Source organism: Sinocyclocheilus rhinocerous, unplaced genomic scaffold (assembly GCF_001515625.1).
Source record: "Sinocyclocheilus rhinocerous isolate Xijiao unplaced genomic scaffold, SAMN03320098_v1.1 scaffold828, whole genome shotgun sequence".
NCBI classification, from domain to species: domain Eukaryota; kingdom Metazoa; phylum Chordata; class Actinopteri; order Cypriniformes; family Cyprinidae; genus Sinocyclocheilus; species Sinocyclocheilus rhinocerous.
This window is the reverse complement of record NW_015634025.1, coordinates 236,836-248,868: the sequence shown is the minus strand read 5'-3', so window position 1 is coordinate 248,868 and position 12,033 is coordinate 236,836. Positions and strand designations below refer to the sequence as shown.

At 38.3% G+C, this 12,033-nt stretch overlaps 1 pseudogene; it reads right to left on the bottom strand.

Annotated features, from left to right (window-relative positions):
- Positions 1-4,400, bottom strand: part of LOC107745147 (uncharacterized) — a 5,970-nt pseudogene extending 1,570 nt beyond the window's left edge.
- Between the last annotated feature and the right edge of the window lie 7,633 nt (positions 4,401-12,033).

The following is a 12,033-nucleotide window of genomic DNA, read 5'->3' as shown; positions in this document are numbered from 1 at the left end:
AACAAGCATGTTCCCAATACAACTACAGCTTTTAGAACAACAACAACCAGATAGCTCTGGGACAAGCATGTTCCCAATAACAACCAAGCTATAACTTAAGAACAAGCATGTTCCCAATACAACTACAGCTTTTAGAACAACAACAACCAGATAGCTCTGGGACAAGCGTGTTCCCAGCAATACAACTATAACTTAAGAACAAGCATGTTCCCAATAAAGATCCGGTAGCTTAAGAACAAGTATATTTCCAATACGACGCTATAACTTAAGAACAAGCATGTTCCCAATAATGACCAGGTAGCTTAAGTACAAGCATATTTCCAATACGACTAGACAGCTTAAGAACAAGCATGTTCCCAATATGACTACAGCTTTCAGAACAAGCATGTTCCAATAAAAACCAGATAGCTCTGGGACAAACGTGTTCCTGACAACACAACTATAACTTAAGAACAAGCATGTTCCCAATACAACTACAGCTTTCAGAACAAGCATGTTCCGAATAACAACCAGATAGCTCTGGGACAAGCGTGTTCCCAACGATACAGCTTGCGATTCTCTCCGAAAACAGCCAAGCTCCTGGAGGCGAGCCGTGGGCGGAGCTGAAGAGTCACGAGCACTTACACTTACTAACAATCACAGACATTTGATGCAGTTTTACAGCAGTTCCTATATGACCGGGATCTTTTATCACTGGGGCTTCTCCATCTTCCAGTACCAAACAATGTGCAAATCCATTGTCAGAATGTACCTTGTTATAAAACATTCGTCACCGAAATGATGGGAACAAACAAACAAGCTTGAGAAACTCCGTTGCTGCCTTGGAAAAACAAATTGCGTCCACTGTTCACATAACACTGAATAAGGTTATCTTTTCCTCACATCCAAAAACACATTCTTTAGAGATATTAGGCTTGTTCGACTTCATGCGGCACCGCAAGATTGGCTGCCACCTGTCAAAAACAATGCATTCTGGTTACATTAAAAATGCTTTTGTCCAACTTTGATCGGCGCTGCAGCCGCCCTACGATCACATGTGCATTCAAAGTACCGCAAGAGCAAAACGGGAACCAGCCGCCTAGGTCAGGCACTGCAAAGCCTTGATGACGACACAGATGACAAGCACGATGTGTGTTGCATGCTTATTCTAACAATTCAATTCTAATGATGCTCACAAATCTGTGTTTTTATAACAGTAAAAGCATTTTTAAGTAGTCGCACTGTTTTATTGAGTCACGTTCAAAAAACACTGAAGAAAGCATATACACCCCAACTTAATTGGTATTTAAATAGCATATGTTAATGTTTAACTTATTCATTAACAGATGGCGCTGTATTAAGCAGTATTAAAAGTGTTTCTGTTGCTTTATGAAAATATTTCTGAAACATCTGTGTATTTGACAAATGTTGCATTTAATTCACTTCATCGGTGAATATATGCAAACACTGCGAGAGAGTCATTACCAGGAGCAGAAAGTGTCTGACTTGACGTCTCCGCTTTAATTCCGCCCCAACTGCAAGTGGCTACTCTCTCCAGTCGGAGGCAGGGTAGTGTAGTTCCTCTTGAACAACCTAGTCTTCTCGAGGAAGTAACTGCGGTGCTGCCGAAGACTTCTGTAACCATGAAAGAAACGCGTTAAGCGGCACGCTCTTGCTCTCGCTTGGGTCGCTGAGTGCGCGCACGCACATAAGAATACAACTCTTAACAGTGTAAATAACTCAGAATGCATGAAATGACATTAGACCCCCGTTAAGCGCAGCATATTGCAGCGACAAGTGTGTTGCCAGTGACAACAGATAAGTACCGCACATTCGTATGAACTAGCACAAGCATTTAACTGAAAACAACTTAATGAGCCCAAGCAACACGGATAGCCTTAGCAACGTGCATGTTGCAGATAACCTGAGAACATTAAATGGAACTTAGATTGTGAAGACGTTCGAGAGAGTGAAACATAGCAGCAGTGAAGTCCTTAGCAACATGCATGTTGCAGATAACCTGAGAGCATTAAATGGAACTTAGCTTGTGAAGACGTTCGAGAGTGAAACATAGCAGCTGTGAAGTGGATGCTTGATCTCTTGATATCCTTCTTGGGGATGAAGTTCCCATCTGAACTTGTTCTTGAGTCAGTTAAATAACTCGTGGAGTCCATGACAATAATGATGCGATGCGTGAATAATGCTAACTCAGTCACTTCCGAATCAGGCAGCTTATAATTAATGCGGTGAATTCACGTGTTCAAGTTATCGAACTTGAATGAATCGGAGGTGAGACCATTGGGGAAGCGAATTCCACTTCTCTAAATTCCCGATTCCTGCTGATGGTGTTTTGTCTGCCGAATTCGCCATTTAATAAGCTATTGAGCAATGCGAAACTGCTGATAATACTGAGGGGACCTTATATATGAATGCTTAGATAAGTGTTGTATTCCCGTAGGTTGATGGGGATCAGCTGAGAGTCAGCTGATGCGAGCTTGACTAACGTGACCTGCCAGAACTAACACTACGCTAGATTTGTATGACAAGGTTTTGGATTGCAAAGCTCTGAGATTGACTTCTTGTGTTCTTTAAATCTTTGCTGACCATTCAACAATCTGCATAAATATTGGTCCAGTGCTGTCCCAGTCATCATACTTGATTTTAAGGTTTTTAGAAATCTCAGGTTTCAGTCCATTCACAAATGTCATTTTAAGAGGCATGCTAGTATCTTTACTAAGATATTCAATGTTGTTGTTCACACCAGCATGTTCCGTCCAAGTTTGTCTGAAGCGTTCTTCAAACTCTGCAACACTTTCTCCTGTCTTCTGCATGTCAGAGGTCATTTTAGTCCAATTAACCTCTGCAGGTTTCAAGTTGAACAAGAAAGTTTGTACAGCTTCCCATCCAGCCTCAATGCTTTCTTGAGATGCACCAATGTAATGTGGTGTTTTGGGTTGTGTTTCTTGTTCATGTTTTCATGTCTTTTATTTTGGAGTTTAGTCATGGTCCCTGTTTGTGTCATGCTTCCCTTGCCCTCATGTATTCATGCCATTGGTTCCTCTGTTCATTGTGTCATGTTCTGATTGGTTGTCTTAGTCATGTGTCTTGTTTCCCATTGGTTTGTTCTTGTCTTGTGACCCTCTTGTTTGCTATAAGTAGCCATCATGTTCCCATAGTCTTCGTCGTGTATTAATGTTGTAACCTGCTGTCGGTGAGTCAAGTCTATTCATGCCACGTCAAGTCTGTTCATGCCTCGTCAAGTCAAGTCTAGTCTGTGTCTCGGATTATTGTTTGGATGTTTGGACCACGTCTGTAAATAAACTGCACATGGGTTCTTCACTACTCTCGCCTTCAGTGGACTATTCGTTACAGAATACACAACCTATTAAAATGAACCCAGCAGTTTCACGCCTCCTCTGCCTGCGTCATTGTTCATGCCTCGTCAAGTCAAGTCTAGTCTGTGTCTCGGATTATTGTTTGGATGTTTGGACCACATCTGTAAATAAACTGCACATGGGTTCTTCACTACTCTCGCCTTCAGTGGACTATTCGTTACAACCAATCCTTCTTTCAACACTTTCTGTTAATCTTTTTTGGTCATTGTCTCTTAAGTTCACATTAACAATCATCACACCATCTAGTGGATGTAAATTGTAGATTTTCTGCAAGCGTTGAAGAAATTGCCAAGCCTTCCGTGGTTGTTTGTACACATCTGGCAATTCTGTTGACCATTTGTCAACTTGCTCTGGAGTAGCTGGCTGGTATGTTCTTTTGTCACAGTACGAGTTCGTCGTTGACCATCCTCCTCACACTCCTCCTCAGTGTCAATTTCAACTTCAGTCCTTCTGTTCTTGACAATTACTGGAGCAAGTCTAACCTTTGAGTTCCTTGTAGCCTGAACACATGTGTTGAAGGGAAATTCAGTTTCACTGTCAACAGAGCTGCTTGAAGATTTGGATTCCAGTCTTTTGGAGAGCAAAGTTAGCAACTTTTCATTCTTATTTAACAGTCTTTCTTCGTCCTTCTTTACATTCTGCAATTGTTTAGGCAATGCTCGGACCTTTGCTTTCTCTGCTTTGTTCTCACGTTGTAATTTGTCAGTCTCACACTTCTGCAGATGCTGTAGTATTTGTTTGACCAAAATCACAGACAATCCATCTCTGTTGGTGTTTGTCCTTAAGTGCTGCATCTTTCCATAAGCTCTTTTAATGTCTGGCAAGGCCCATAGTCCACTCTCTGAGTACTTGATGCTGTACTTCTGGCACATGTCATCATGGCACTTCCTCAGTCCCAGCTTTTTGTCCAAATATGCAGATTCTCCAACATCTGATCAATGGAACATTTGGAGGTTCTGTCCCATGTCTTTCTGTTGTTGGCCACAATGCAGGACCATTGCCATTGTTTTGTGCAGACTCAGCCATGGCAAGTACAGGAAAAGTGCCCTCAGAGGTGTAAAAACAGAACAAAAGGTGTTAGAACTGTTAAAGGGGTCATATGATGCTGCTAAAAAGAACATTATTTTGTGTATTTGGTGTAATGAAATGTGTTTATGCGGTTTAAAGTAGTAGGTATGTGGGGGCGTGTTCGAACGAGCCGTTTTAGGTAGGTGTGGCTGACTCTTAACTTTTATAAAGAATATCTCTTTGGATTTGAGACTTTAGTCTTTGCAACTTTACAGATCCTCTTTATGCACCAAGAGCTTGTAACACTCCAAAGAGAAAGGAAAAATTGAAATCGCATCATATGACCCCTTTAAAGGTGCTTATTCAGAATTAAATTCACAGCAGTTTGTTAGACTGACCATTTTAGTTACACAGACAAATCATTAGTTTAAAAGCTCTGTTTAGTTTTCAATGCTACATTTAAAACAAATAATTCACTTTCAGGCTAATTTTCCTTGTTTGATGTCTGAATTGAGTTCTAGCTCAGAAGGGTGAATTACTTTTTCAAATTTGTCCCTTAGACAATTTACTTTAGATCTTTCTGTATGTTTCGGAAGGCAAACAAACTTATAGTTTCATGGCTTTATGCCATCATTTTCTAACTCGGTTAAAACATTAATTTCAAAACTACAATAGTGGCTACTGAATTAGCACCCAGTCAAGAATTTCCAATTCTTGCAGCAACATCAGTACCAGCACTTTCTATGGTTTCTACAGTCTCTGGACGAATGGGCTAAATTGTTTCTTTAACAATTTCTACAGACAAAAAGAGAAAAGACAAAGCCTCTGCTTCTACAATCTCTTGATGAATGGACCAAATTGTTTCTAAACAATTCCTTCATACGTCAGTGAAAGGACCAAACCATGTACTATACAGTATATCTATGGCTCCTTCAGTCTCATGAGAAAGGACTAAACCTCTTTCTTAAAGGTGCAATGTGTAATATTTACATCGATCTATTGACAGAAATGCAATATAATATACGTAACTATGTTTTCAGAGGTGTATAAAGACCTTACTTAATGAACCGTTATGTTTTTATTACCTTAGATTGAGCAATTTATATCTACATGCACCGTGGGTCCCCTTACATGGAAGTCGCCACCATGTTTCTACAGTAGCCCTAAATGGACAAACTGCTCTACACATCGCGTTTCGTCACTTTGTTGTTCTTGCGAATAAAACACTGACACAATGATGAACAAGTACATTAATATTCGCAATAACATCGATTTATTAAATAATTAAGTAAATATAATTCCTTAATTTACATTTGTAAAGAAATCTCATTGCTCTCTGCTGTCTTTACCGACGACATCTTAGTCCTGTATCGGCCACTGTAGCTTCTCTAAAGGGAGGGGTGAGCGGGGGACTGAGCCGTTGGTTGCAATTCGCAACCTCACCGCTAGATGCCGCTAAAATTTACACACTGCACCTTTAAATGATTCTTACAGACTTAAGAGAACAGGGCCAAGCTATAAACCTTATTTCTATAGCTCCTACAGTCTCAGGAGAATTAACTAAATCAAATGAGTCCTACAGACTCATGAGAAAGGCCCAAGCCTAAAATTACCAACATTACTACACTGTATATGTCACTACACTGCAAATTTTACGTCTACTTATTATTCTTCTGAAGTAAGTTCTTTAAGAGAGCTGATAAGTTTCACTCACCAAATTAGGATCTTTGAGACAGGATCCAGTTGATTCAAATCAATTGTGTCCACGCACTCAGTCTGTTGATCTTTAGTTGAAGCTGTAGAATCTCCCAGATTCTTTTGTTCACTTCTTCTTGTTGCAGTGATGTTGGTCAGATGTCTTCTTATCTGTTTCTCCTGGCTGGCTCGCCAAATTGTTAGATTTTGCTGTATTTAGCTGAGCAAAGGTTTGGGTCACTCGCCAATGTATTAGATTTCTCTAATATATAAAAATAAGTATGCTTGACAAGAGTTCTTGTGGGGAGAAGAATATATTGAAGATAGTAGTGTAGTAGGTCTTCAACAGTGATGTCAGCATGTCGTCCTTTAAAATATCTTAACCCAAAGTACAGTCTGTGTGGCCAGTCTTTATACCTGGTACCAAATGGCCTTCAAACAATAGACTGATACTATAAGAACCTCCTACTGGAGAACTAACAATAGACAGGATAGAAGGACCATCCTGTGTATTTGGTTTACACCTTTACAGATTACATCAGGAAAGAGTCACAAGGTAACATATCAGATCTTGATTACACAAGAAAGAACTATAAAACAGAGCACTGTTCAGCTGTGACAGCTGCCGCTGAACATTGAGCTGTACAATGCTCTATCTATTTTTTTTTTTATTCACAGTTTTAATTTTATGCTTAATTGCCTAAAAAAAATCCAGGTTTCAAACCTGTCTACATATGATCACCATGGTCAAGACAATAAACTATATAAAATCGCACCTTTGTAAGATATCAGTCAGCATTCGAACTGCTATGTGTTTGTGTGTGTGTGTATTTTGTAATTTTTCATATGTATCATTACATTATTCAAGTAAGCTCCAAGCCAATTCCTGCATTTAAAGTTGTAATCCGACAAAGGACGCAACAAACCAGTGTAACTTACCTGGCCTCGGTCTTGGCTAAGCCTGAGGTTCATCACCGTCTCCTCCATTATGACGTAAAACATAAAAACAAAAATGAGCAATTCTGGCTCCACCTATCCTGGCAGGATTGTCCTCTCGTCAGCTCTCCTCTCGCACCGTTGCTATGCGACAGAGTGCTAATCGGGAACCTCTGGTGTTGCAATTAGGGAATCCTGCGAAGGCGGAGCATCCTTCATGCACTTCGGAGGCCTGGTCTTCGAAGACAATGGCCTTCGAAGTATGCACACTCAACTTTGGGACAAAGCTAGTGACTCTGATAGGAATAACGTGAGGAATATCTGGAGGAGGAATATCTGGAGGAGGAATAAAGCAGCACAGGAATATTCGAGTTTGATTTGATCCATCATGAACTCATAAAACATCATACGAACAGCAGGAATCATGGAGAGACTCTCAGCGCTGCTGCTGCTGCTGCTCATTACAGTCTCAGATTTTACTCGTTCTCTCCTCAGAACTCCTTCATCTCTGTCAGCAGCGATGCTTTGCTTGTTTGATTGATTGATTATTTGATTTTAGTTTATTGATTTTCTGGGAAAATGTCATTTTAATAGATCAGAACTAATAACACTGTTCATGTAATTGATTTAGTCTCTGATAATGTGAATTGCTGCTCATATGCACATGAGTATTGTGTTATTAAAAGAGTCATTCGGGGGGGTCACGTGACGCATCTAATGGAGTAGCAGTGTTGACGACGAGTTCCGACAAAGCCTTCAAAATCTCCCCCTCTAGACACAATATCATCTCTGAAAGTGCAGAACTTAAATATAGAAGTTACAAGGCATGCCAAAGAAACAACTTGATTCCAGTTACAAACTTCGAAGCAGAAAATTATTGAATATCAGCATTCGCTCCTCTCTAAAAATGGTGGATGCACTAATGAATCCGATCGACATGGAAAAAAAGTGAAAAAAAAGATTGACGCGGCCCTGGAAAAGATAGACGACCCGGAAAACAGGAGCAGGCGATGCAATATCCGAATAATTGGCCTACCTGAAGGGGAGGAGGGGACTAACCCGGTCTCGTTCCTCAGGACCTGGCTGCCCAATCTGCTTAACACCGACTTCAAGAATCATCAGGTAAAGGTAGAGTGTGCACATCGTGTCCCTTCATGTCTTCCCGCATCAGGAGAACGACCGAGAGCGCTGATGGTAAAACTACATAATTTTCAAGACAAGGCACACATTCTGCAAGCAGCGAGAACCGCGAGTCAGCTGGTCTACAAACCCCATAACATCTCTATCTTTGAAGGCTTCTCTGCGGCCATCGTGAGGAAAAGACAAGCCTTTGGAAATGTGAAGAAACGACTTCGGGAACGAGGAATTCGCTTTGCCATGATATACCCAGCGACTCTTCGAATACAGCACAACGGTGGCGAAAAATTCTTCAAACAGCCGACAGAGGCAGTCTTTTATGGACGGTCTGCCCGAACCATCAACCAACATTTTGCCAGGTACAAATGGCCCCTGAGATGCTGAATGATATGGTAACAGACTGTCCATGTTTTTGTGACATACTTCTACTGATGTTTCGTTCATATTTTAAGGAGCTCAACGACTTGGGACACAACAACTAAGCAATATTTGTAATATGTTAAGACTGTTAGGGTAGGTTTAGGGTTAGTAGAATGTTGACAAAGAAAGTGTTAGAAGATATTAAGCAGACAGTCTACTAATACTCTACTAACTGCTAGTTGACATGTAGTTGCAAAGTTACTTACTGTTAATAGAATGTCTAAAGTGGACTATCGAAATAAAGTGTTACCGTTATTGTTCAGAGTTTGAGGGGGTAGATGATTATGGTGTTAAAAATATAAGGAGAATATAACGATGGTATGACTTAAAGACTGAACCAATATAACGTTAATATATAGAAGGCTGTTGCCGCAGCAGACTGCCGAGAATCATATCAAAGGTTTCTAACCTTGCGGTGCTCTTTTTGATTACCGCGCTTTTTTTGTTTGTTATATCTAATCTTCGGTCATGTAATGTTTCCAAGGAGACAGAGTGGCGATCGCTATTGCTCTCAAATGTGAAACTGACCAGCGTCAGACTTCCCTTGCCTATTCTTAAATATGTTTGTAAGCTGTTAATTGTAAATAGTTCTGTTTTCCGTTCGACATACAGGGCAACACAAGGCTCTTTTTTTTTTTCTCTCTCTCTCCCTTCTCCTCAATGCTATACATGGCATCACCGTTCATTCAACTTTTATGGGTACACCCTTCAATTATATCAGACTTAAACAGATTACTCCTTGGTTATGTTAATGAATAAATCAATACTAAACACATGTAGCTGGAATGTAAAGGGCATTAAAAATCCAGTAAAAAGGAAAAAGATTCTAAACTATTTAAAAAAATAACAAATCCATATTGCATTTCTGCAGGAGATGCACCTAACAGACAGTGAGCACATCAAATTAAAGAGAGACTGGGTGGGACAAGTATATGGCTCGTCATTCACCAGTAAAAGTAGGGAGTTCTTGTAAACAAATGCATACCACTATCAGATATTAATACATACTCCGATAAATCAGGACGGTTTATCCTGCTTAAAGCTACACTAGCTGGACAACCCATTACCCTTATGAATGTTTATATCCCCCCTATTCAATCTAACGAAATAATTACACAGGTTTTAAATCTTATTGCAGAGACTCAGTTGCTTGGGTTTTAGTAAAATGAGTCTAAATTGGTTCAAGAATTAGCTGACAAAAGAATGCAGTGTGTCTCAGCTGAAAATTTCATTTCTACAGAATTAAAAATAAATAAAGGAGTCCCACAGGGATCTATTTTAGCTCCTGTTTTATTTTCACTTTATATAAATGACCTAGGTCAAGAGATAAACACGGCAAAAATCCATTTATATGCTGATGACACAATTATTTATACAGTTGCACAGTCTATGAATAAAGCCATAGAGCTGTTACAAGATTCCTTTCGGTCACTGCAATTTTCATTGTTAAAACTGAAATTGGTTTTAAATGCTAACAAAACGAAATATATGGTCTTTACTCGTAGTCATACTAAAATAACGGTTCCACCTATTCTAACCTTGGAAGGGAATTTTATTGAAAGAGTAAATAGTTATAAATACTTGGGCTTATGGCTTGATGAATGGTTGGGTTTTAATATTCATATTGAAATCTTCTAAAAAAGCATAGACCTAAATTGGGTTTTCTTTTTCGTTTTAAGAAGTGCTTTCCCTTTGAAGCAAAAAAAATAATTATCCAAAGTTGTTTCCTTTCAGTGTTGGGCTATGGTGATGTGGTTTATATGCATGCAAACTTGTCCTTATTAAGGAAGTTGGATAGTATATATCATGCTGCAATACGATTTGTGACAAATACATCTTCACGTTCCCATCACTGTACTTTGTACAAAATAGTTGGTTGGTCATCCTTGTACCAAAGGAGAAAAATGCATATGTTATTATTTACTGCCAAGGCATTATTAGGTAAACTGCCAACTTATATTTCTAATATTTTATGATATTATACTTGTAATTATAGCACTAGAAACTCTTACAAATTACATTTGACTGTTCCTAGAGTACGCTCTGAATTTGGCAAAACTGCCTTTTCCTCCTATGGTCCTAGGCTATGGAATGAAATGCAGAGTGTTATGATGTTAGAAACAATTCCATCTCTAAATATTTTTAGAAATCTTTTGGAGTTCTACCTGGAAGAAACTTGTGAATGTTTTATGTAATTTTTAATATGATGTTGGATGATATTTTTTTATTTATTATTTTTGTTTTGTTTTATGTGTGTCTAATCTGTATGTGAAACTTTCTGTGCTGCCATTTTGGCCAGGACTCCCTGGTAGAAGAGATTTATATCTCAATGGGATAATTCCTGGTAAAATAAAGGATAATAATAATAAATAATTAATCTCGCATCCAAAATAAAAGTTTTTGTTTACATAGTATATGTGTGTGTAATGTGTATATTTATTATGTATATATAAATACACACCCATGCATGTATATATTTAAGAAAAATATTATGTTTATATATTTATATTTAATATAAATTATATAAATATATACATGTAAATATTTTCAAAATATATACTGTGGTTTTAAATGCTAACAAAACGAAATATATGGTCTTTACTCGTAGTCATACTAAAATAACGGTTCCACCTATTCTAACCTTGGAAGGGAACTGTATTGAAAGAGTAAATAGTTATAAATACTTGGGCTTATGGCTTGATGAATGGTTGGGTTTTAATATTCATATTGAAATCTTCTAAAAAAGCATAGACCTAAATTGGGTTTTCTTTTTCGTATTAAGAAGTGCTTTCCTAAAAAAAAGAATTATCCAAAGTTGTTTCCTTTCAGTGTTGGACTATGGTGATGTGGTTTATATGCATGCAAACTTGTCCTTATTAAGGAAGTTGGATAGTATATATCATGCAGCAATACGATTTGTGACAAATACTTCTTCACGTTCCCATCACTGTATTTTGTACAAAATAGTTGGTTGGTCATCCTTGTACCAAAGGAGAAAAATGCATATGTTATTATTTACTGTCAAGGCATTATTAGGTAAACTGCCAACTTATATTTGTAATCTTTTATCATATTATACTTGTAATTATAGCACTAGAAACTCTTACAAATTACATTTGACTGTTCCTAGAGTACGCTCTGAATTTGGCAAAACTGCCTTTTCCTCCTATGGTCCTAGGCTATGGAATGAAATGCAGAGTGTTATGATGTTAGAAACAATTCCATCTCTAAATATTTTTAGAAATCTTTTGGAGTTCTACCTGGAAGAAACTTGTGAATGTTTTATGTAATTTTTAATATGATGTTGGATGATATTTTTTTATTTATTATTTTTTGTTTTGTTTTATGTGTGTCTAATCTGTATGTGAAACTTTCTGTGCTGCCATTTTGGCCAGGACTCCCTGGTAGAAGAGATTTATATCTCAATGGGATAATTCCTGGTAAAATAAAGGATAATAAATAA